Source organism: Mytilus edulis, chromosome 3 (genome assembly GCF_963676685.1).
Source record: "Mytilus edulis chromosome 3, xbMytEdul2.2, whole genome shotgun sequence".
In the NCBI taxonomy this organism is placed as follows: Eukaryota; Metazoa; Mollusca; class Bivalvia; order Mytilida; family Mytilidae; genus Mytilus; species Mytilus edulis.
In genome coordinates this window covers 11504490-11529811 of record NC_092346.1, presented here as the reverse complement: position 1 = coordinate 11529811, position 25322 = coordinate 11504490, and the positions used below count along the sequence as shown (strand labels likewise).

At 31.5% G+C, this 25322-nt stretch overlaps 1 long non-coding RNA gene across 1 annotated transcript; it reads right to left on the bottom strand.

Annotated features, from left to right (window-relative positions):
* Positions 1–886: 886 nt before the first annotated feature.
* LOC139515816 (uncharacterized) lies at positions 887–14559 on the bottom strand. The gene is made up of 2 exons (XR_011662846.1): positions 14444–14559; positions 887–1318 (listed from the first exon to the last, which is right to left on the bottom strand). It is a non-coding gene; the product is annotated as an uncharacterized lncRNA (long non-coding RNA).
* Between the last annotated feature and the right edge of the window lie 10763 nt (positions 14560–25322).

Genomic DNA, 25322 nt, shown 5'->3' with positions numbered 1-25322 from the left:
CTTAATTGGTTTGTGTAATGTAATATTATCCTTCTACAGTCTTCACGCTGAGTGGCAGTCCTGGCAGCCCAGGCTTGTTAAATTGCTCTTGGGCCTGTAAAATTATATCTACAGGCCAACAGAATCTAACTAAAAATTTTCAAAAATTGAGCTCCGGGCCTGTAGTTTTAAAAGTTCATCGTGAAGACTGCTTCTATATCTACATATGGAGTCTTTATTTATAACATGTATGCATAAATTAGGTCAACGACACCAAAATTATTATAATAAAGAACATGTGTTTTAACATTAATATGGTGGCTTATGTCAATTTCAGTTTAGTTGACTTATTTGGATATCTCATTTAAATGATCATTTATCCCTTAAAAAAGGTTTTTCTCTCCATAATGCAGATTCCAAGAAATAGAAGAAAAAAAAACACCAAAAAAGGTCAAAAATTGTCATTCAAGGGCAATAACTCCCATCAGGAGTAGATTGTCAATTTCCTTCTTGTTTTAACACTTACTTATACACCTAGGTGATAATAGACTTTCTCCAATCTATTTGCTATAGATTTCATCAAAAACACAAAAAAAATAGGTAAAAATGCTTTAATAAGACAGCATCCCACTCAAAAATGCCAAATAAGATTTCCTTCAAATGAAGAAAACTAAAGAAAATGTTGGTTCATGCACCTTTATGTTTTTCTTTCCTTAAAATTTAAAGATCTAAAAAGAGATATTCCACTGATGTGGCCTAATTGAACAGTTAATAGACTATCATTTCTATATAGACTTGTACAACATGGTCCCAAAATAGTAAACAAACTATGAGCTATTAACCTAAAAATCTGTCAGACAAAATAATAGTAGTATACTAATGCTAAAGGCAAAACAAAAATAATAGATGGAAAGGTTATTCGTTTATTAATAACAAAGGGCATAGTGTCATTTAACTTTTAAGTCTGTCTCTAATCTCATGATTTCTTAACATTAGAATACACATAGACGGGAGATTAAAACATTAATCCCCCTTTTAAACAAAGATCTTGACTCTTTCTGTCGTGTTTCATTGTAATAAGATTTCATAATACGTAGAAAAATTGTCAACAAACATATTGCAATCAAATATTTACGATGCCTCGAGACTTCTACCATACTTAACCCACATCTATTAATCTGATCCCTAGTTTGGATTAAGTCTTGTTCTTTGTCCCATTACAGCAGGTATCCCTAAAGTTACGACTCTGCCCGATTATTTCTTCGACTTAGATGTAACGTACGTTACTTAATTAAATCTTCTCCTCACGTTACTCTGTTGGAATCCCTGTCTTTAGGTCCTAAAAAATCACAAAACATGACGTTACTACAATGGAAGTTTAAAGTCAATCAAAAATAAAATTCTTCACATAAGTACTCTACTACAATAAAGTTGTTTTTTTCTTCTCACTTTATTACTTTTCAGCAATAACTTTCAATCAACATTAAAATAAAGTTAAATACAGCTTGTGACAAACAAAATACAAATTACATAAAACATATAAACAAATTCTACAATCAGTTTGTCAAGAGTCTCTACTCCCAGTTCCATCAACTGTTTTAGAAAAGGAATCTATGCTCTGTACCAGTTCAAATCTCCCCCCTCCCCCCTGAAAACTCCCAATAAAACACAACAAAACCATCTGACAACTAGAAAGAAACTTAATCGGAGAAATTTGGATTCTAATAGTGAAAGTTAAGAAACAGGTAAAATAAAGTTATATATTGATAGTAATTGTCCTTGTATTCATGAATATTCCTCAACATGCATGAAATATTTGCCACTGGATTGAGGATTACCCTTTTAGAGTAAAGCAGTTCACACAAGTTTTTATTTCAGTTAGTGCTCTATCATTTGTTTTTCTCTATCCTGTATTGTTCGTTTTTTATTTCTTTATTTCCTTCCTCTGAGACTACCATACCCGTAGCCAGGGGGGTTCGTGGGGTTCGGAACCCCCTTGAAATCAAATAAGCACTGTTAAAGTCAACGTTTTGTTCAAATTGTGACTGTTAAAGTCGAGTTCATGAGTCAAACGAACCCCCCCTTGGAAATTCCTGGCTACGGGCCTGACTACTACATGTTATAGTAGTCTCAGATTTTGTCTGCCATTTGTTTGGCTTAACAATTATATTTTTCTGAACAGAGTTGTATTCATTGTAAGCTACTATTAGTGGTTTTGACTGGTGGTAGGATAAATGTACCAAGCAAACTCATATCACAGTACATTAACAAACTTTCATTCAGCGAAAAGTGTACACAAATTTCCCCGTCATTATTAAATCTAGGGGGACTTGTAATTATAATAATTTAATTTTGTACCAAATACCACCCTTTGGAATATAATGATAGAAATAACAACTCACTCATCATGTGAAAACCTAAACTGATATTTTGACATTTAAAATTGTAAATTGTTATGAATGAATGATGTCAAAATTTCAAATAATCAATTCTGAAAATGTCATTTTCATTCCGAGGGTGACAATCCTCTCCCTTGTTGTGAAGACAAAATCAGATTAGTTTAATTAGTATGAAAAGAAAAGTTCATTAAGATAATGATCTTGTATCTTCCACATGAGTGATCATGTGATTAAACATATGTGTCAGGTGACAACTTTCTATTTCTCATGAATATCACATTCCTCCACACGATTAGTCAACAAGAATCGTCATTACGGCACATAAATATGCATGATATCTTATTATTCCATAAGGTCAAATAATTGTTAATTAACATCAGTTATTTTTGCTAACAATAGGTCTCCATATTAAAAATTGGTATCATTTTTTATTTTACGAACAATAGTTCATTTTTGATAATAGTAGTTCAAACAGCCATCATTAATAATTTGGAAACGTTAATTGTTTAAGATCAGATGGTTTGTATGAAATTAACCCCCATAAAGAAATGCAATAAAAACTCTTTTTATTAATATGACAGACGGATTCTTAAAGACAGCTTCAGTTCCCAAGAGAATGTGGGCTCTCTTCAAAATAAAGTTTACAACAAAAATGGTTGTAACTTTAATATCTTAATCCTGAAAGTTCAGGACTTAAAAGAGTATTTTTTCTCATAACGTATTTTTGTATAGATTTGACACAAAAATTGAATCGACATAATTTGATCCTTTGATCAATTCAAAGAGCCTGCACCTCAATCCCAGCATCTAATCCCATTGTAAACAGATTGGGGGAAGGTTTTATGGTCAATTCCAAGGTGTGGGTCTGAAAAAAAACCAAACTTGTTCTTGGATTTGAATCACATTGTAGAATATATAGCTTCTTCGTTAATCCAACGACACACAATTCTTTTCATTGGTGGTCATATACTGGATAATTATCATACAGCAAAAACAACATGTTATAAATACACTAAAATCAAAAAAAAGTTTATATAAAAAGAAGATGCGGTATGATTGCCAATGGGACAACTCTCCACAATAAATTCTTACTTTATTATGATATTTTACTATTAAACAAATGAGGTGCAATTGAGTGTAAATATATTTCAATGTACAGACTAATCATTTATCTCTTTAAACCTTTTTTATTTATCTTATTTCAGTTCATTTCTCTATACTGTTTGTATGAACTATATGGGGCAGAAAATAGTATGATGCTTTGTAATGTATTGGTAAGGGGTATGCAGAAAAGAATGAAATATTTCAGTATGGTTATATGCAGTTATTTATCATTGTCTATTCATTTTTTTGCTGTCAGTTTTTATTTACTTTTAGTAAGGATTACAATGTTAGAATTTCAGACCAATCAAATTTTTTAATTAACAATTTGTGCAGATTTATCACTTTATCTGATCTAACCACAATTTAAATTTTATCAACTTCTTTAAACCTATTTCAATAAAGTACCGAGCGACCGAGCCAAGACTATATATTTTTCTAAAGCACTGTCTTACTTAATTAGTGATGAGAATTCACATAGAATTTTTTTTATTTTAACACTTCAAAGCAGGTTCAATTTAAATATAAATATTAAGTCCTGTAATAAGCAGCTTAAACTTCTCTTTAAGCATACTGATGTACGAATGATGTTAAATTTAAGTCCATTAATGAGATATGACTCACGGGAAATTAATGGTCATATTGAGAATTCAAATAATCTGGGGTTCCATCTCATAAAAAGATAAGTGGATGACCAGTTTTATTGGTCAGTTTACAACTGGATGATTTTAATGGTCAGTTAAGTATTGTCCAGAATGCATACTAATTAAAAACTACTCTGGACAAGAAAAATGGGTGTACTGAAGCTTAAATCCTGGCGTTTGTTAATAATCAGGGTCTACTTGTACTCCTACGAGATGAATGGATAATTGGGAAAAACCCAGTAGTATAAATGGGAGATATGCTTTAAAGTTTTAAACTCCTTGAATTACTTTTTTAACTTCCGGCTTTTTTTTATGGATTTTAATTTTGTTAACAGGTATATAAGTTGTCAATTGTGTCTAATCAGACAGACACCTGCATTGTTTTGTTTATGTGCAAAATCCAAACTGATTCTTGGAAATGTCCGATTCAAGGAAATAATCCAGAGTTCCCAATATTCTAACTATTTACCATACAAGTAAATTTCCATATTGAGGGTTGTTCTTACTAAAGAAAGCATATGAATATGAAACATGAAATGAAAATATTTTGTTAAAGGTATTATTTTTCTTTTGTATTTTTCAAGGTTATAATAAGGGTTAATTTTCAGATTCGTATACTGAATGCTAGTCAGACAGACATTGTGTTGATTTCTTCTTCATTGCTAGGATTTCTATATATAAAAATATTGGAAATTTGAATTAAATATCAACCACAAATCAAAACTACCCGCAGTTATTTGCATTTTCTGGAAAATCATGGGTGTCAGTATTTTATCAGACAATATATTAAAATAGGTTATTTTCATAAATTACAAAATCTTTGATTTTTTTTTTTCCAAGGTTCAAATATCCACAAAATATTTAAACAGAAGATATATTGATACTCATTGTACAGTACAAACTATGGGTGGCCAATCACCTAACTGACCAGTGGTCAATTTACTAATAATAAACTTCTGTATCAACATAACAGACCATCAGTAGCCAGCCTCCTGATGACAAGCCTCTGTATCAATTCCTACGCCCAGGTGGTCAGACCATGACAAAACACATTAGCCAATCTTCAAAGACCTATCAAAATTTTTATCTCCCGTTAATAGCTTCCCAATACACCTATAAGACAAGAATAATACTTTGGTTAATGTTCCCTAGTAGGCCATAACTTTTACTGACATATCAATGTTAACTGACCACAGTCCACTGACCCATCATGGTTTATGGCTGTTTACATAGATACTGACCGCTATTATGTGTTGACCGGTATATATAGATTGTCAAAACATTGGTAGTATTCAGTCCAAGATGATAAGCGGTGTCTCCTGTGCTATCATAACAGTGACATGACTTTTATGGGCTATAAGTCACTCAAGCTATTTATGTTCCATGCTTAGTAAGAAAACACACAATGTCAGTGATAAAGCCATTTGAAAAGTTCTGAGAGGCCAAGATAATAATTAAATTTGTTGATGTTTGCCATATTCTAAAAGTATTTCCTCTATTTTGTTTGTAAACATCATCTCCACCACTCCCAATCTTTTCATTTTTTATAAGAGATATTGGAATCTATGTCAATTTGACAGCAACCTAAAATAACATGAATGGAAAATATTTGAGGCTCTTAAGGATGTCTGCTGGTCATGTTTTTGAATTCTTGTCATATTTTCGATTTTCTCAGGTTTTATCCATCCAAATGTATTAAATTTTTTTTTACACGACACCCCACTTTTGTCTTCATAAATCTGTTCAATAGATCATTTCAGATTTAGTGATCTGGCGGCATGAAATCCTTGTTATTTTTTCTTGGTTTAAAGGGTAAAAAACAATTCCAATGTTAACAAATAGTAAAGTCTGAAGAAAACCCTTTTCCCGCCATTTTCTAAATGTCTCGTATTTTGAAAACTACACACGAGACTAATGATTTTATTACTTTATTTTGTTTAAATATCAAAGTTGTTTTCATTTTAAGCAACCACATGAAATCCTTGTTATTTTAAATTAGAGCAGCAGACATCCTTAAAAGTCTATTTGGCAGCGTTTGATGAGCAAATTGGGGAAAAAAGTCAGTGCTTTTTTTTGGGGGGGATATACATTGTATATGTTTCCAACTTTCCTTTCGACACCAGACCACGAAGTGAACCCCAAAATTGGGTAAAAACCCTTATTTGGGATACATTTTGATAAAACCAGGCCTCACGGTCATAAAACTTTCGAGCACGATTTTTGTACTCAGACTCGAAAATCAACCAATCAAATTGCCGGATTTCATGTTTGGAGCATGATTTTTGTGCTCCGAGCACTGAGCAAAGTTTTATGCCTTCAAGGCCAGAGCTTCATGTTAACTTCCTTAAGCCAAAATTTTAACCTGACATGGGAAGGAAAACTGAAAGAAAACAGATGCACAACCCAGAAAAAATGTCCAGACTATCAAAAGGTATAATAAATATCATACCTATAAAATTCAACAGAACACATATCAATACCAACATAGGCGGATCCAGGGGGGGGGGGGGCCTGGGTGGCCCGGGCCCCCCTTTCGTGGGAAAGGTTGATTATATAGGGAATCATTGAAGCATGACTGGAGCGGGCCCCCTCTTAGGTCAGTCAGCGGGCCCCCCCCCTAAGGAAAAGTTCTGGATCCGCCACTGACCAACATAGGGAAAGAAGTACAAATGCACTTCAAAAATTAAAACCTTTATCCTTATATATGTTTGTTAGCGTCTTGGTTTGAGCATACCATAAATAAAGACAAAATCAATGTCTAATATAATTCTGTTTCAAAGGTACATCATCTGACTATCATTCAAAATTGAAGGAGAAAAGGTGAGGTGTGGTGTGGAAATATAACTCATTTTTTAAAAATCATTATTTTCAATCTGTCGATTGACCTGGGGCTCTTGCATGCCAACCTCATTTTAAATGCAACAATTCCATTTGCCAAAGTTGCTGTTTCCAGAAAATATGGGGGTGCACATTTTCCAAATCCATCTTTATTCCCCACTTCCCACTTTTTTTAACCCCCATATCCCATGGCCAACATCCCAAAAGCATGTCAACCCCCTCACAAAAGAGTTAGGTTAATAATGACTTGTCACGATACAACTTTTCATCTCTATCCATATTGTCGGACAGTTAATGTGTATTATCTGTCATAACATGGGTTTTCACACAAAAGGTATAAATGTCGCATGTAAGAGTGATTGATTTCATGTACTTCATTGATATACATAGTTGTGGTCTAGGGGGGAGGTTTTATGTACTGATTGAGGGAGGGACATTAAATTGATTTTATACAAAATAATATGTTAGTTGTCATACTTATCGACTATTTCAAAACATATCTAGACACAAGTTTCTTAAGTAATTAAGACTTTTTGAAAGAAAAAAGTTGCACCCTTTTTTGGACCTCAAACTCTTTATCTACATGTTATGTCTATATAAAGACAATATACATGCTGTCGGTTTTCGGTTTCGTCATTGCCACAAATTCTTGGCTGCAATACAATAAGGGTGTAGAAATATTTTCTCAACATTCTGTAAACTTTTATCAGTAGTCATCAGAAGCAGGCCATTGTTTCAAATCATGAAATAAGAAAGAAAAACAGATAAAAATCATAAGATTTCAGATCTGCCTAGTTATACAAGTATTTTAAGGTGCAGCTACATATTTTCATGAATGACAGAATACAATTTTTTGTGGTTTATTCACTTTTATTATAAAACATAACCAATTTATTATCGTATGTACTTTTGAAATTATTTCATCTGCAACCGTTCAGGGTCAATTTTATGACAAACTTTTAAACCGCAAAAAATAGTTTCACTACTGAGAATGTGAAAATGTGATATTGAACCGGATGTCATGGCATAAGATGCAAAAATAGAAGATAACTAATGTACTAATGCACTAATAAATTGTTGACACAGAGATAAGTCTTTCCTGTGTGAAACATTATGATATAAAATTAAAATTGCAATACATGTACTTTAAAATGAAAACTAAGTATTCAAAGTCAATAGACCGTGACCTGAAGGGGGCAGGGTAAAATAATCACTATTGAAATGAGATGTGCCAATTTTACTACAACTCCATACTTTACAAAATTGTGGATATTGGCCCTGGAAACAGCAGGCTTATTATGTACTACCTGAGATGTTTGGTATTGGTGTGCAAGAACCAAAGGTAGACAGTTGTCAATGTCTAGATTACAAAAATCTGTTAATTTTTGTGGTAAAAATTATGATTGCAACAACTAGTATCATAGGCGGATCCAGGGGGGGCCCGGGCCCCCCCTTTTGTTGGAAAAATTTGGTTGATTATATAGGGAATCATTGAAGCATGACTGGAGCGGCCCCCCTTAGGTCAGTCAGCGGGCCCCCCCCTTAGGAAAAGTTCTAGATCCGCCACTGAGTATATCATGTATATACTGTCATTGCTTGCAATTGCACCAATGTAAACCTAACATCTTATTGATGTAGTCCAAAAACAATGTTTTATTCGGGATTACCAATCAAATGCATAACAACTAGCAAATAACTATAATTAAGTGCTTGGGTTGCTGCCTTACTGATGTAAACCTTGATAGTGTCCTGAATATGTAATATTTGCTACTGGGTGATAAGAAGTCATCAATCAATCAATTTGTAATAACAAAATTATTTTTTCTAATTTTTTTGAAAAATTCTTTTTCAGTTTTACGTCACATTCATTCAGATCAAAATTCATAATAATTCTCGTTTTAATGTTTATGTCAATTCAGTTTATCAATAAAACCACAAAATTATCATTTTTTTATTTTACAACTAATTTTTTCAAAACCACAAAATCTGACACCCATCTGTCTTATAAATTACCCTGAGACCATATATTTAGTAAACAACAAATAAAAATAACATTCAATGGGAGATAACTCAATGACTTAAATCAAACTTAATCTTAGTAACCAAGATTTCATTAAATGGTGTTAAATACTTTATCACTCGAGGTAATAAGACTTTTATCACGACATGGACTTAATTATGATTGATTTAGTATTTTTTCATGTCTTCCCAAATCATAATACAGATATTAATAAAAACCCTGAACAAATATGGACCATCCTTGTTATCATAGCGAACAAAGCGGTTACGAGCTTTCGCCATAAAAGGACGAGATTTAATGACGACTACGACTAAAATTCATCTAACTGAAAATCAACAACATTTTTAGATCGCTATAATGAAGTAACCTTTCGTGGCAAGGCTGACAAAACTGTCAATTTAGAATTCAATAAGTAACGACCTATCGACTACTGGACAGAAAGTAAATACCCCATGTCACCATGTGTAACGCTGTATATGTTTTACAAATAAAATTTAAACAATGTGTTCTAGGGTGTAGAACAAATACAAACATATCAATCAGTCATTAAATATCCATTTAAGCTGACATTAATTTCGCTGTTTGTCGTCAGTTTCGACTTTTTAAAAATTTTATAATGTATTTAATCAATGAAATGAAAAACAGGTCTAAAATTACCAAAATTACTTTGAATTACTTAATTGTTGTTAATTTCTGTTGCTACAGATTAATCGCCGTCTGCTTGTTAGTGTAATTCTACTTCTTGTGCTTCTATTTCTGGTTGTACACATTAATCGCCGTCTGCTTGTTAGTGTAATTCTACTTCTTGTGCTTCTGTGTACAAGTGTGTTATATTAGTGACTATAAAATGCAAAAAACAATCGACTAGTTTAAGTATATTTCCTTAGCCAGGGATAAATCTTTTAAACCTTCAACTTAAGTGAAACTTGACAAACTTTGCATTGTGATCTAAAAAGGTCTGGATTTGGATTATAGAATAGCGAACAATATTATATAAGTGCAAAATATAAAAAATAGTGAAAAATGGTTCAAAAAATTAAAGATATAAGAAATAACAGATCACCCATCCAGACACTCATAAATATGAGAAGATGTGGTATGATTGCAAACAAAACCACTATATCCACCAGCGACCAAACCACATAGATTTTAGGAACATTTCAGCACGCTTTAATTACCGAATTAATTAATAGTTTGAAAAGGTTAATGAAATGTATGTCACTAATTGGTAAAAGTTGTACATGTGTACCTCGATTGTGATTAACAATTAATTAACGTTAACTAATGCATGCAGTATAATGACAATGCATGTTACATTAAATCTAACATTCACACCTAAACAAATGGTTTGTAAGTACATGTTCCCTGAAATAAGCAAATAAATCACGGAAAATGGTCTGTACTTAGTTTAGGGTTAATAAACTTGTTTAGATTATTTATCATCATGGTTAGTTGCATATCTATGCTTTAGGACAATAACATTTCTCTTGTTATTACCGTATATAGTTTTTCTAATTTTTTTAAAATTTTCATTTCATATAAGTGGATCGTATTTGCTATTATGTGTAAATCATAGGATCAGTCACAAGTTATCATAACATAGATATACATCTACTATTATAAAATACCAAATTGATAAATGTATAATGTATACATACATAGCCATGCAATGACAACATGTAACAATTATATAGAGTTTCTGCGACTACAACAACCAGACATTAGACAACCTTAATATAACGGAGAATGACCTTATCAATAAAAATTATCATTCCAAATGTAAATAGTCAGTAAGCAAATATGTAAGGAATATTATAAAGATGTTTATGATGATAATATACAAATCAGTATGAACTGCCACATTGATAGGATCTTGTTGAGCTTAATAGAATAGGGAATAAAAGGTTAAAAAAGATCCTCATCCTAGCCATTCTTTTATTCAGTAAACTAGCTTAAGACAAACTAAACCAAATTTTGCAACTTCTATTATTAAAACTGTTCCCAAGGTTTTGTTTCATGTTTTTCTCTTCCCTAGTTTCAATCTTCAATAGAGATTTTATTTAGCAGAGGGATATTTTGCAATTTTAATCTGAACTCTAAAAAGAAGTTTTACAAACAAATCTCATTTACAGTTTCCTAGAGTTCAAGGTAGTTCTCAGCATTTTCATAGCAGTAGTTCCTGTTAATCATTGATAAAAACTAAATGAGTTTCACTACATATGTTGTTTTTTTTATTAATCAACATATATATACAGGAGTACGGTATAATGCTATCAGGAACCAGACAAGGATCCCTGGTAACATATAGGTGGGATTACGCACGAATTTCTCAATGAACAGGGGAAAAAACTGCAACATGTTGCACTAAACCTCAAAAACTGGTTCCTTTCTTCAAAATCTGTTTGCTTCTTTGGTTGGGCTAAACGTGTACTGTCATTTCCTCTTAAGACGTCTGCTCTCAAAGATATGACCTTGAGCCAAAAAATTATCAAGAAAACTTATTTTAAGTACTAATCAGCCACACACACAAACACCTACGATTTTAATATGGTACATTAACGCTTCATTTTTATTGAATGTACTAAAATTGAAGCATAACTAGAGTTTTTAACATTCTTACATGAATTTATGTGAATCATTATATGAAGTTTAGCCAAAAAACTGTACTATAAACACAATTTTGTTAATTTCCAGATCCTGTCCGGGGAATCTGAGAGTTCTTGAAAGTGTTAACATGTTTTACCAAAGATATGCGATCCTAAAATTGATAAAATCATTTATATTAATTAAAATCTCTTACTTCAAGCCTATGTTTAAAAGATCATGAATCAGACATATTTTATGGAGAGGAAAACACTCATTCAACGTTGTATGAGAAATCAAGTTTAACTGTAAGTTTAGGAAGCAGTACTTCTCATATCAGTAAAACTGACACAACTCTTGAAAACATTGGGATAAACATTGTACCCTCGTCAAAACAAAAGATCACAGATACACCAAGATAAAACTTTGTGATTAGCAAGATGAAAACTTGCCAATGGTAGAATTCAAACAACTGAAATATACACCATTATAATACCTTTTTTTTTAAACTTCAGACGTGGGTGGCAGTCAATTAAAGGTCAAAGGTCAAGGAGAGATTTTTTTATGTAAAATAATATCATATTTAACCATCAGACTGACACTTTAAAGGTAGCATTGTATAACATTAACCAATTTATTAATGCTATATGCATTTACTGATTACATTTTGTAAATTAGTAAAAAATGTCTGTTACATTTTTAGTTTATTGAGATACATCATCAACATGTACTTTTGAAATTAGTAAGAATGTGTGTTACATTTTAGTATATAATACATGTACTTTTGAAATTTCTACTTCAAATTAACATGTCTGTAAAGTTAAATTGTAAAAAGAAGAAAAAGTATAAACCATAAATTGATGTAAATCTAGTCAATAAGATAGAAACAGCAACCCGACATTCATACAGACCATACAAGAGATAATAATCAAATTATATACCAGAATGAAAGTAATAACATAAAACAATTTGGTAACAACAAACAAAACTATATAAATACACATATTTCTTAACTCCTGCCAAAAAAAAAAGGGGTTGGTAGGTAGGTAGACAGTTAAAAAAAGTCCATTAACACAAGAGTAAAATCCCTTCCATAAAATAAAGCTGTTAGATTTTTCACATACTTGCAAAGTCATATGACCTTGGTTATGGTAAAACTAAATTGTCAATATTTCATATTGCAATGAAGTAATTTGTTAAAATACTACAATTTTCTAATTATTTTCTCATTAAGACCAGGAAAGAAATCTGACAACTATTTACTAATGATTTCATTCCTCAACAAATACAATGCCAAGAATTGAAATAATAAGGTCACAGTGACCTACATCAATCAGGAAAGCCAAGTGTTAAATGATATTTCCTTGTTCTTCCACAAGATTAAGCATGCAGAGTGTCAAGCCACTTTTTGAATAAACATAAGTTCAACAACCTTTACTATAGAACAACAAAAATTTACTAATCGCATGTTAATGTTGATGAATTACGACATCAAATTTAACCAAATTGTTCATTTTTTACATTCGGTATTTGACAAAATGACGCAAGGCATCAAATGATGAATGACCCTCATTACAGCCTCAGGATTATTATGGTCTAATTATAGATTTTCCGTCCATTATCAGCCCTGCATCAATAATTGGTGAATTATCAGAAATATGATGATTTGTTCAATACTTGTAATTAATTTAATAATTCCTGCCAACTAATTATATAGAAATAATAAATGATATTTGTTTAAATTAAAGATTTTTAGGGGTGTATGTCAATGTCAAATATTAAGACATCTTTCAAATGACAAAAAAAAACCAATAGACATCTAAGAAGTCAACATATTGCAGATAGGTGTAACGTACCAGTTGTGCATTTAGGTAAAAAAAAACTATTCAAAGATCAAACCAAAATATCCAAATAATAATTAAAAACAAACAAAAACAAAACCTCAAGATTTGTAATATTCTGTTTCTTTTCAATTATCTTTAAAACTTTTAAACTGTAACCAAAGAAGGAAGTTTAGAGACTATATAAAAGATTCTAACTAATGTTTTCTGTTTGATTAGAGAGTACTTGAACTGGACTTTAATGTAAAGTTTAAGTTTATAAGTGTTTAAACTTATCATGTTTTTAGTTTTGCCTATAAAGGGAAATACATAATTGAAAATTGCAAATAACTTTAATAGAAATAGGAGATTTGACCCATCTAAAATTCCTAAAATATGCTTCCCTGTAGTACAATGTAAATTGGGAACAGACTTTTCTTTTTATTTGTTCAATAAGTTTTGACATTTCGCCAGTGATGAAGGAATTGTGATTTTCAATACTTTCTCCACAGTAAAGTACATTGCAACCTATTCTCTCTACCATATAACTTGCTATCATTCCCTAACCAATAAATGTAATAAAAGAAAAAAAAAACATTTATCTTTTAGAAAGAGATTTCATTTGATGTTTTTTTCGTTAACTTCCATTTCAAAGGTGATATATTTCTTTCAAACATCTTTTAACATCTACATGATAAATTCTGCAGTTCTTTCACAAAAAATTCTCCAACTAATACAGTGGATTCTTTATACTGGGACAATCAACGTTATCTAGTGAAGTAACCCAGCATATGTATCAAGCACTGAAATACATCTAAACAAAACTCTCATACTATTCATAGGCCTATCATACAGGATTACGAACAAAGCGCTGTATTGTGAAAGAAGAAATCTCGATAAAACACTTGAGGTTAACTTATCATTCGTATTCACATCAAGGTAATTGAAAATGCGTGCCAAATTGACGAAATCTACTTTGATAAAAGGATGATTTCAAGTAAATCTTTATCTTCGATAAAATCAATTTAAAAATCAGGCCTATACACCTAGATCACATACCTGTAAGCCTTGACAATAGCTCGATTATAGAGAATGCTCATAATTATCTGTACCTAAAAATCTTGAACCACAAAGTCGATAAAAGATCCATCTTCTTTCATAATTCATAATTTACAAGTTTGTATCGTGAGATGTTAATAATTTTTTATATTAAAAATCTTTGTACTTATAGTACACTGGTCCAAATTATATCAAGACTATACTGATAAATTGGTTTTCAATTTAATATAAAGTGTCCTAATTTATGCATAATATTTATAAACAAATGTCAATTTATAATAACATGTTCTAAAATCGTAGATTAGAGTCAGCAGGGGAGAGAAAGGCTGACTCGGGGATAGTCAAGCACAAGTACCGTGGACGTCAAAAGTACAAATTAAAATCTAAACACATTGTTATTTGATACTATAATAAAAAAAAACTCTTCAATCTTCTTGCTTGTGGGCCTTAGATCTTTATGTTAAAGAATATATCACCTTAAGACTTAACCAAATCAAATGTTAGAAGACACTACACAAAAACCATTCTATCATCTTTTTTTTTAAAATTACACATGAATTCAAATATAAAACACAAAATACATAAATTTTACGTTCTTTTTTTAATTGCACTCTAAATTTTCCATATAGTTGGTGTTGATGCTTCCAACTTTTTCTAAATCAACTTTTTGATGTACAGCATCTGATTGTTGGAGGCATAGCAATAAATTCAACCACCTTTTGTTATACAACATTTGTCTTCACAGTTAGTTGAAATTTGGTCTTTAATTCATACTTAAGATAAAGCTATGAATATATCTAAATATATTGTGGAGAGAACATTTTCAAGTTTGTATAGAAGTACTTTTGCTGATAATTTCATTTTTTTACGAAAATTTCCCTCCAAATATTATGTTTGAATCCCATTGATTTCATTCTGACATAGTATGTCACTGTTTTTATTTTAGGGGTCCCTGTTCTGCAAGGTAAAGGTACATTTATGGTTAGGGTTAGGCTAGGGTATGGTGTAGGATTAGGGGTACTGTATAGGTTATTAGGTATGTGTAATAGTTGGGTTTATTTATTATATAGTCTAGCTATATATTTGGTTGGAACTGCGTAAGTTAAATAAGACAGAGAGTTTGGTTTTAAATGTCATTAAATAGCATTTGTGGGTTTGTTGGGCGTAAAAGATATGTCATTATCTTGAGCAAAGGAATTAACATCTTACTTAGGATAATTTCCATATTGCGGCTAAGAAAAATATGATAAATGATAAAATTAACATATCTGTGTAGGTAGAGTTGAATAAGTTACATATACAGAGATTCTTGCACAATTTAAGCTGTGGCATTGACAATGATCTTGTTAGTCTCAGAATGCATGGATTCAGTCAGCCAATAAAACATGTTAATGTCCTAAATAAATCTTTGCAAGCAGGCATTTTCTTTTCTGGAGAAAGAAATTACATAATTTATATATTTTAATGCATTATTAATATCTACAAACGAAAAAAACTTCCTTAAACTGAGCAAAAAGCTTCAGAAAGTATTATTTCTACTTACTTAACCAGGTATGAAGTTAATTTTGATTTATAGTACATGTACTGAGTGTCCAAGAATTCAGCAAAAATATTGGCCTAAGGGAGATAACTCAATTATAAAAGTTTTAAAATCATTTGGTCAATTTTTTCTCTATTTCCTATATACATGTATTTGGTTGCAGTCTATTCAGCAAAGTGTGGAATTCTAATATTTTTATAAGACACTCAACCACACCACCAATGCAATTTTAAAATTTTCACAATCAATAAAATGTCATTAAAACGCAATATAATCTTCAAAAAGTGATTATGACATAGTAACTCTTTTATACAAGAAAAACTATAAGCAGACTTCACAAATTCATTTACTTGGTTCTTTTTACCAGTACCTTATATATCTTTTCCAAAAACATGTATAGTTATTCCAAAACCAATCTGATCTGAATACAAGAGTGCACATGCTGAAATAACTCTTGCTTGCTTTACAGACTATTGATTTAATGTTGCAATTCTTATTAAAAGCATCACAGAAACTCAGCTCAGATAAATGCTGTCAGACAGGCATATACAACATACATTTTTTTTTGTTATACACAAAACATATTTAACCTATTAAGATACTTGAATTGAAACAGACCAAACAAAAAAAAACTTACCATTGACCTATGAACCTTGAAAATGAGGTCAGATGAAATCTGCCAGACAGACATATCTACACCTTACAATCTTCCACACACCAAATACAGTTGACCTGTTGCTTATAGTACTTGAAAATCAAAATACAAAAACTTAACATAGACCATAAAATGAGATCATGGTCAGATGAAACCTGCCAGACTGACATGAACTCATTACAGTTTTTCCATACATCAAATATAGTTGACCTTTTGCTTATAGCACTTTGAAAACAGACCAAAACAAATAAATTAAAAATTAATCAATGATGAAAATGAGGTCAAGATGATACCAAAGATCAAAGTAAAGATGATCCTAATGTTGATCCTAACATAAGAAGGTAAACTAAAGCAGAACAGTAGCAGTGATATTGTTAGCTTTTTTCAAAACTACCTCTACCCTTTTTTATTGGGAAAATATGCATCATTTTTATCAAATTGGGAAATTTAGAATAAACCATGAATTTGACTGAAACATCAATTTGCAGACCCCTTTCAAGAGTTAAACCCTGATTTGAAATAAGACCCCTTATTGTCAGTGATGATACATAAATAGACCCTTAAATCTACACATACAGTCATTTTAGGCATGGAAAAATGTATAAATGAGCCTTTTTCAGTTTGTATTCATGCACAATTACTACTGAGACTGCACTGTTTGGGAAAAAAGTTTTCATTTTGGGAATAATTTTAAGCCATTTATTTTCAAATTGGGATTCTTCTCCAGGGGAAAAAACCTTTATTCTCCAGTAGTTTAAGGCAAACAATATCACTGAGTAGAAGTATATTTTTTATATAAAAGGTCATATCCACCAGTTTGTTAGTATCTGAAGAGAACCAGCAACGTCCAGCAGGAAAACTGACAATTCAATTCAGATTTGAGTTCAATGAACCTGCCCTGTGCTGGATTCTAACGAACAAACTCTGTGTTGACTGGCTAGTGATACAGTAGTTGTTAACCTACTTAGACTAAACAGCCAACAAGGCCCCTGCAGTTTTAAAAGATAATATTTTAAAATAAAATGGCCGCTCAGAATCAAGACAAGACAAGATAGTGTCGATGTAACATGAATAAGAACCCTACTCAGTACTAGACCAATATTCTGAGCAAAATTTGTAACATGCTTAAATTCACAAGATTACATTCAGCAGGAAGACCTGCCACTCTATTTGGACACGTTATTATAAAATTCAAGCTTAGCTCACAGGCTGTATATAATAGTTTCCATGTCTTTGGTATGACAAGTCCAGAATCAAATCAATAACCTGTGTTGCAAGCACACATGAGACCATTGAGGTTGTTATATATACAGTTGTTAAAGAACGAGTTATCATAGATATATTTCTTTAACCGTTTATTCACTTACATATAATGATGAATGAAAAGTTACATTACATTAAGCTTCAATTTGTCAAAAAAGTGGTTATTTTGAATATAAATTTTAATTCTGAATATAGAGGGGAACAGTAAAAAAAATATAAATGTACTACTCTAGCATACAGTGGGTTTTGTTTGACGAATCATTATTTTTTTTCTTCAAATTATTCATATCTTTCAAAAGCGCTTATACTTTAGATTTAACCTTGTATTTATAAGACACTATCAAACAATATTTGAATGATAGCTGGTATCAAATCTGTTTAAACTTTAAATCGTGCAAATTGAACTTCATGTTAATTCATCTCTTGTCCGCTTATTCAAGGGGATATTTCATTTAGGTGGGTATAACTTGAAACAATATTACTTAACTTGAAGTATTACAAAGGGGAGAAACAACTAAACAAAAGATTATTGCAACCCCTACACAAAAACGTCATCATCAACAAAAACCCAATTCAAAATGGGTGTAAAAAGTCGAAAAAAAGTCGTTCCTATAAATTTGTTTTTAAAATATAATCCTTTATCAAACAAAGACAAAAATGACACTATATAAAATATTTATTCAGTTTAAGAAGATTTCAGCTTGAAAATCTTGAAGAATCACTAGATTTGACATATATAATCTGTTTATTTACTGATCGTGAATATCAACTCCTCGTAAAATTGATAAAAAAAAGCTAGTGTAACTTACTGGGGTGCTTGGTAGATATCGTTTAATCTTTAGGTACCCACAATGCAAACAAACATATCATATGACTCACTCTATTGTTTCCGTCAAATAATTGATACCAATGTTTACACTGATTAATAATTTTTACCGTTATCTTCTCCTCACCAGGAGCTGTCATAATTTTTCTTCTTTAAGTAACAACATTTTTGGGCAGGTAAAGTAGTAGATTATAGATAGACAATGAAATGTCAACAGCCGTCCAGTCGTTTGATTGGTCAATGATTCACACTTGTACAGTAAATCCTGTACAGTATAGTATACTAGGTATTTTCATAGTTCGCTAACTTGGTTTCATCTTTACGATGGAATTTCAAACGTCCTTATGCCGATACACAGATAAAGGGAAACAATCCCATGTTTATTAATGCCTATAAAATAAATCTAATTAACAAATTACATACAGGAGAGATTGTTGGCAAGACCTAGTCAATTTCTAAATCTTTTCACGTCTGCAGAAACGTTAGGTTCATCAAAGGTCATCTAACATGTGTTTTACATGCACATTAATCAAATTTTTAAGTATATAATTGTACACAGAGAAACATTTAAACAATTTAATATTACAGAATTTCATTAATAAATCTTCTTCATTGTTTCTTTGATGTTGGTACAGTTTTAAGCCGACTGCTATTTCTGGTAAACGGTGATCAGTTTTGGATTAAACAATACAAGATTAATGTCAAATTTTAATGATTTTTACAACATTGATGAACTTGTGCAGTGGAATGTTGCAGTCCAACCCAGAAATCGGTGATTTATATGAGAAAAAAAAGATTTTTTTTTTAGAAGAAACCTGTTGAATCTATAAATTCTGAGTAACATGAAAACCTGTTAAAAGTCAAATTTCTTCTTTAGTAAGTTAACATGATACAAGTCAACAAACGAGCTATCTAAACGAGTTAAATTTGCAGTCATGTATAGCTCTTTCAAAACACATTGTTTTTATTAATCTTTATTACAAATTACATCCATAAGAATCAAGCAATAAGAAATATAATACATCCCAGGTTCATTTAAGAATTCAACAAACAAACAATTTTCTTTCTTTTATATCATTTTCATGAAATAAAAAGCTTGAAGAAAAGAAAACAGCAATTAGTTAATAAAATGTCAAATTCTTTATTTAGATGTATATGCTGGTGTAATTGATAAAAGGTCACAGACATCAGATGACAAAATGCCATGGAAATCTAATAAAAAGGTTCCAGTACTGGTCCATGTAACTAGTTAAAGATGAATGAGACAGTAACCCAACAAAATCAGCAATCTCCAAGACCAAAGATAGTACTGATGGATCAATATTAAACACCAGACTATGGACTGAAAGCTTTCAACTCTAAATCTAAATTGTAAATATACTTCTTGTGAAAAGCTTCTATAGAACCCCACAACAATGTGGTATGAAACCCTATTGTACTGCTTCATTATAATCCATATAACTCGACTTAAAACAAGATTTCTGGTGGGGTCCCTGTTGATCAATGTTTTGGTTTTGTTATTTGCCTTTTCATTTTTTTGGCCATGGTAGCTTTTATTGGACTTAATATGGATTTATTCCCCCCCCCCCCCTCCCTCCCTTAAAAAAATCTTCTTCTTGAAACTACCGTATTCTAAGTATTAATATTTCAGTTTTATCATCAAAACATCATTTACATCAAGTAACATCTCTAAAAAAAAAACCTAAAATAGAATGAACAACGGAAAATATGATAGAGAGCCAACACAATTTGTAAAATTATGGAAAGATATGTCTACAAAAACGGGTAAGGGGCAACATTCTGAAAATATATCCACAGAGAGCCAGAACAAAATTAACGGGAAATGCCTTTGCTCTGTGAGTGGTGAGAGCATGAAATACACTTCCAAATATTATAGTGCCATCACCAATCACAAATACATTTACGAATTGACTAGACAATTACTGGATGAACCAAACATTGGTGTACAAAGACTATAAAGCAACAATCACCGGAGAAGATTTAGAGAAAGAGACTGATGAAGAGGAGTTTTAGTTCCTATATCAGTAAAAGAACCTGAGTAAACCTAAGTAAACAATTATAGTATTTCAGAAAGTCACCTAAATTTTGTATCAACTACACAGCTACTTTTGCATAGGTACTGTTTCTGTACTAGAAATCTGTAGTACTGGAAATCTACTTTTAATATTCAGTACTATTTTGTTACTTTAAAATTATTGTAATATTTCAGCTATAGGGACTTGTATTTTTCAGTACTTTGTTTGTACTTGAAATTTAGGTACTACAGATTTTTGGTTACTTCCCTTACATTTTTAGCATTTTGAAAGTTTTTCTATTTCAAATCTCTTAAAGATTTTCAAACATGGAATATTGTGATCACTGTTGGTATTTTTTCTGTACCAAAATATTAAGTACAAAAAAAGTACTGTCAAATACAAGTACCTAAACATTAAAATAATTTTAAAGTAACAAAATAGTACTGAATATTAAAAGTAAATTTCCAGTACCACATATTTTTAGTACAGAAATAGTACCTATGAAAAAGTAGATGTGTATCAGATTAATTTCTTTTAGACAGTAGAAAAAAGGGGTACCTGTCTGTACCTACAAATGGCCTTAAATCAGGACAGGACATATGAAATCAGTTTCACACTAAAAAACTGGTATATAAGAAATACCCTTTAGAAAAGGAAGTCACCTTTAACTAACTAAAACGAGGACAATCAGTTTCAGGTATTGAAATTGATTCCGTAATAATACACTTGTATAATTTAAGTTGATATCATGAATTAATTATATCTATACCCCATAATAAACACCTTATAATTCAATGAAAATAAAAGCTATGTAATAGGTTTCATAGTTCTATGGCATCATTTTAATGTCACCTAATATCTTATTTTAATCATTTCAATCTTTTGACAAGATATACAATCTTCCTGCATATAAAACCTATCACACTGATAAAAGAAATAAACAGTTTATTTTCAACCGAGTAACATTAAATTTTTAACAATGGCCTCTTTCTTCCCTCTCTGCACCAATTTTTAAACATAATTTTTTTTCTCAAATTTTAAAAATAAATTGTATTTCTTTATTTATTTATCAGTATGAAATCTGTACTGTAAGCTTAAAGTAAAAACTTGGCAAAGATCTGGTCAATAAATTTTTCATTGGATCTAGATGTACTTAAAAGTATCAGAGTACTTAACCACAAAACCAGAGGCTCAACTTAATAAATTTAAAGTAATAATTTTTCAATGCATGAGCTGAATGGATATAAGAAGATGTGGTGCCAATGAGACAACTCTCCATCCAAGTCACAATTTGTAAAAGTACACCATTATGGGTCGAAGTAAGGTTTTCAGCATGAAGCCTTGGCTGAAACTCATTTATCAAGAAAGACTACAAATGTCAGTACATGAAAACATGAGGCTCACCTGATCCCAATTCAAATTAAAACCCAATTGTCTTCGAGAACTACCAATAGGAGGGTCTAGATGGAGTCAGAATAAACATCAATAGGCCAAAAAATAAATAAGTGAAAAACAGGCCTATAAGAGTAAAGAATAGGGAATGACAGGGTGCTAAAACATAGAATAACAAGAATGTGTCCATAGTACATGGATACCCCACTCACATAATAAATAAGCTTTATTTAGAGTCGGCAAGGTATACAAACATAGACAAACATAAGCTCTAATGAGCTTTTGACCGACATGAATCACACTATCATTTTCTATGTTCTGTGGACCATGAAATTGGGGTAAAAACGATAATTTGGTATTAAATTAGAAAGATCATATCATAAGGAACATGTATACTAAGTTTCAAGTTGACTGGATTTCAATTTAATCAAAGACTATCTTGACCAAAAAAAAGAAGTGGGACAGATTGACGAATGGATGGAAGATCAGATGTTAGAATGGACACACAGACCAAAAAACATAATGCTCTTAAGTGGAAGTGGGGAATAAGTAAGTTGGGAATAAAACGGGCCTGAAAAAAAAAATCAAGAATAGGGAATTAGTAACAGAATAGTGGGTGGGAAAAATAGACAGAAAAATGGCTTCAAATTTTTTTATTGAAATTGAAGACATAATTGAAGACCCTCCCTAATCCAGGCTGTCATTGAGTGTGACAGTAAAGGTGCCCACAACTATTTCCAACCTTTCATATGATAATATGTTGATCTCTAGTTCACTACATTATCATTTGTCATTATATTAAAATCTTCGTAAAACATTGAAGTCTGTATTTATAATTAAAGTGTAACATATGGTATGAACACTTGTCTATTAAATAATAGACCACTTTTGAGTTCATGGCATTTCTGTCCAAAAAATGGTTTTAGTAAACATCATTCATGCATTTAGGGGCATCCTCAATTCCTTTCTATGTTGAGAGAGCGGTTGAAAAAATGTGATGCGATATTGTCAAAAATAATTTGGCTAATTAAATTTTTATAATTAATTATCAGCACTGCTATCATTAGGGAATTGTGATTATGTACCTACAGAACAATAATTACGATCACCTAGAAACTTGATGAACTTTAATAGTGCAGTGATATGAACAGTCCTCTCTTTCTGGTTGATGACATCATTAAGGGACTCATAATTATTAAACTTTTCCAGTGTAGGACATAGCTCAAAAGTGGTCTATTGTCTTTCAATGAAGGGGGTCTAATTGGGGGGTTCCGATCCCGGATCCCGCTTACTGTTTTGTCAGATTCCCATATCCCGCTTACACTATGTACGTAAGCAACTATCATTTTTTTATCATTTCCCGGGTCCCGCTAGACCTCATTTCCCGTTTTCACGACCAAATAATTTGACTTTCACGTGTCCTCCTTACAAAAAATCGGCAATCCCGCGTCACACTTAGACCCCAATGAGACCCACAATGAAGACTATGTTGTCCTCTGTATTCTTATGTTTGATTATGTTGTGTTCTTAGGTTGCTGTCTCATTGATGTTTACCTCATATCTATTATTGTAGTGTATCAAATGTCAAATACGGAATTTAATATTTACTAGTTATCAAGTTTGTACCTAAATACATTGAGCTAAGGAGAAGAGGCAATAAAGCACATGAACACTTAAAAGTATTTTTAGAACAACTTGCATAAAATCAAGAAAATAAACGACACTGCACAAACAAAATCTCACCAGATTCTTAAGTTCAAATACTCATATCACCTGAAAGGGTCAATCGATAAATATTACTTTTGGATATGCACATCTACATATCAAGTCCTTGCTATCTTCAAAGTTTAATGAACTTCTGTTATGGGGTTTCAGAAGAGTCGGCAAGACAAGAACAGGATTGTCACACAGTCTGATAGACTGAAGCTGTGAAGCTGTCTTGTGTCGAAAACTATGGAACTTTATTTTATGGGGGTACACATAGTATCCTGTATACTAATAGAGATTGAGGTATTAGGACAGGGGCGGATCCAGCCATTTTAAAAAGGGGGGGTTCAAACTATATGTCCCCATTCAAATGCATTGATCGTCCAAAAAAAAGGGGGGGTTCCAACCCCCGGAACCCCCCCCCCCCCTCTGGATCCGCGCCTGTAGGATTACAAGTTGAATCCAAACTGATAATCCTAAAAATAAAGCATCACAAAAATTCTTAATTAACATGTATTTGATAATGGCGATAAATGTAATTTTCAGTACAATTGTCAAAGTTCATAGCGGTCAATTAATTGATGAAGGAAACCAGAATTACCTAAGGAAATACAAAACCTTCAGCAACATTTTTTTTTTCTCCAAAGTTAACCTTTCAAAGTAGGTATATGAATAAACTATGCTTTGAAACATTATACCTTTGTGTAATTAATGACATTATTGTAATCAGGTTTCACCTTACACAATTAGTTCAAGTACTTATATACAGTGAAACCTGCAAAAGCAAAATTTTGCTGCATAATATTGTATATAGAGAATATTTGTTGGAATTTTTACCAGTGTTCAAAGAAAGACAACTCTGGAACACTAACTGCAGCAATGTGAAATTTCAAAGTACAGCATTTCAATAACGATATCCTGAGATTCATTTTCTTGCTCACAAAGAACTTTCTGTCACAAATTTCTTCACATTCCAGGTAGGTTTGACAAAGTTATTTAGGTCTAAAAAAACTTTTAAAATCTAAATAATGCCCTCAAAGTGTATCTTAAAATACAAGCAAGATGAAATCTTATTGTAAAACAAATATTTCTGAAAACACATGGCTATTGTCCATGTCAATGTCTTTTCCATTCCAGTATTTCAATTCTCTAATCAATCTTATCATCAATTTTACTTCCATATAAACATGTATTTATATTGATTATACCTATATTCTTTAACAAAATAAAATGCAATATTTTCAGTTGGAAAAGCCCAGAATATTAATGTACCAAATTAAATCTTTATCTGATATCTAAGAGATGGCTTATTACCGGGTAATACATCTTTATCTTTATTTTTAGGTTTAATATTCTGCCGTTCCTATTACAGTAAACAACTGCCTTATAGGTAGTGTGGGAATCGTCTGGACAATTATCTATTAATCAGTGTAATTGTGAAGCATGCTTGAGTTCTTATT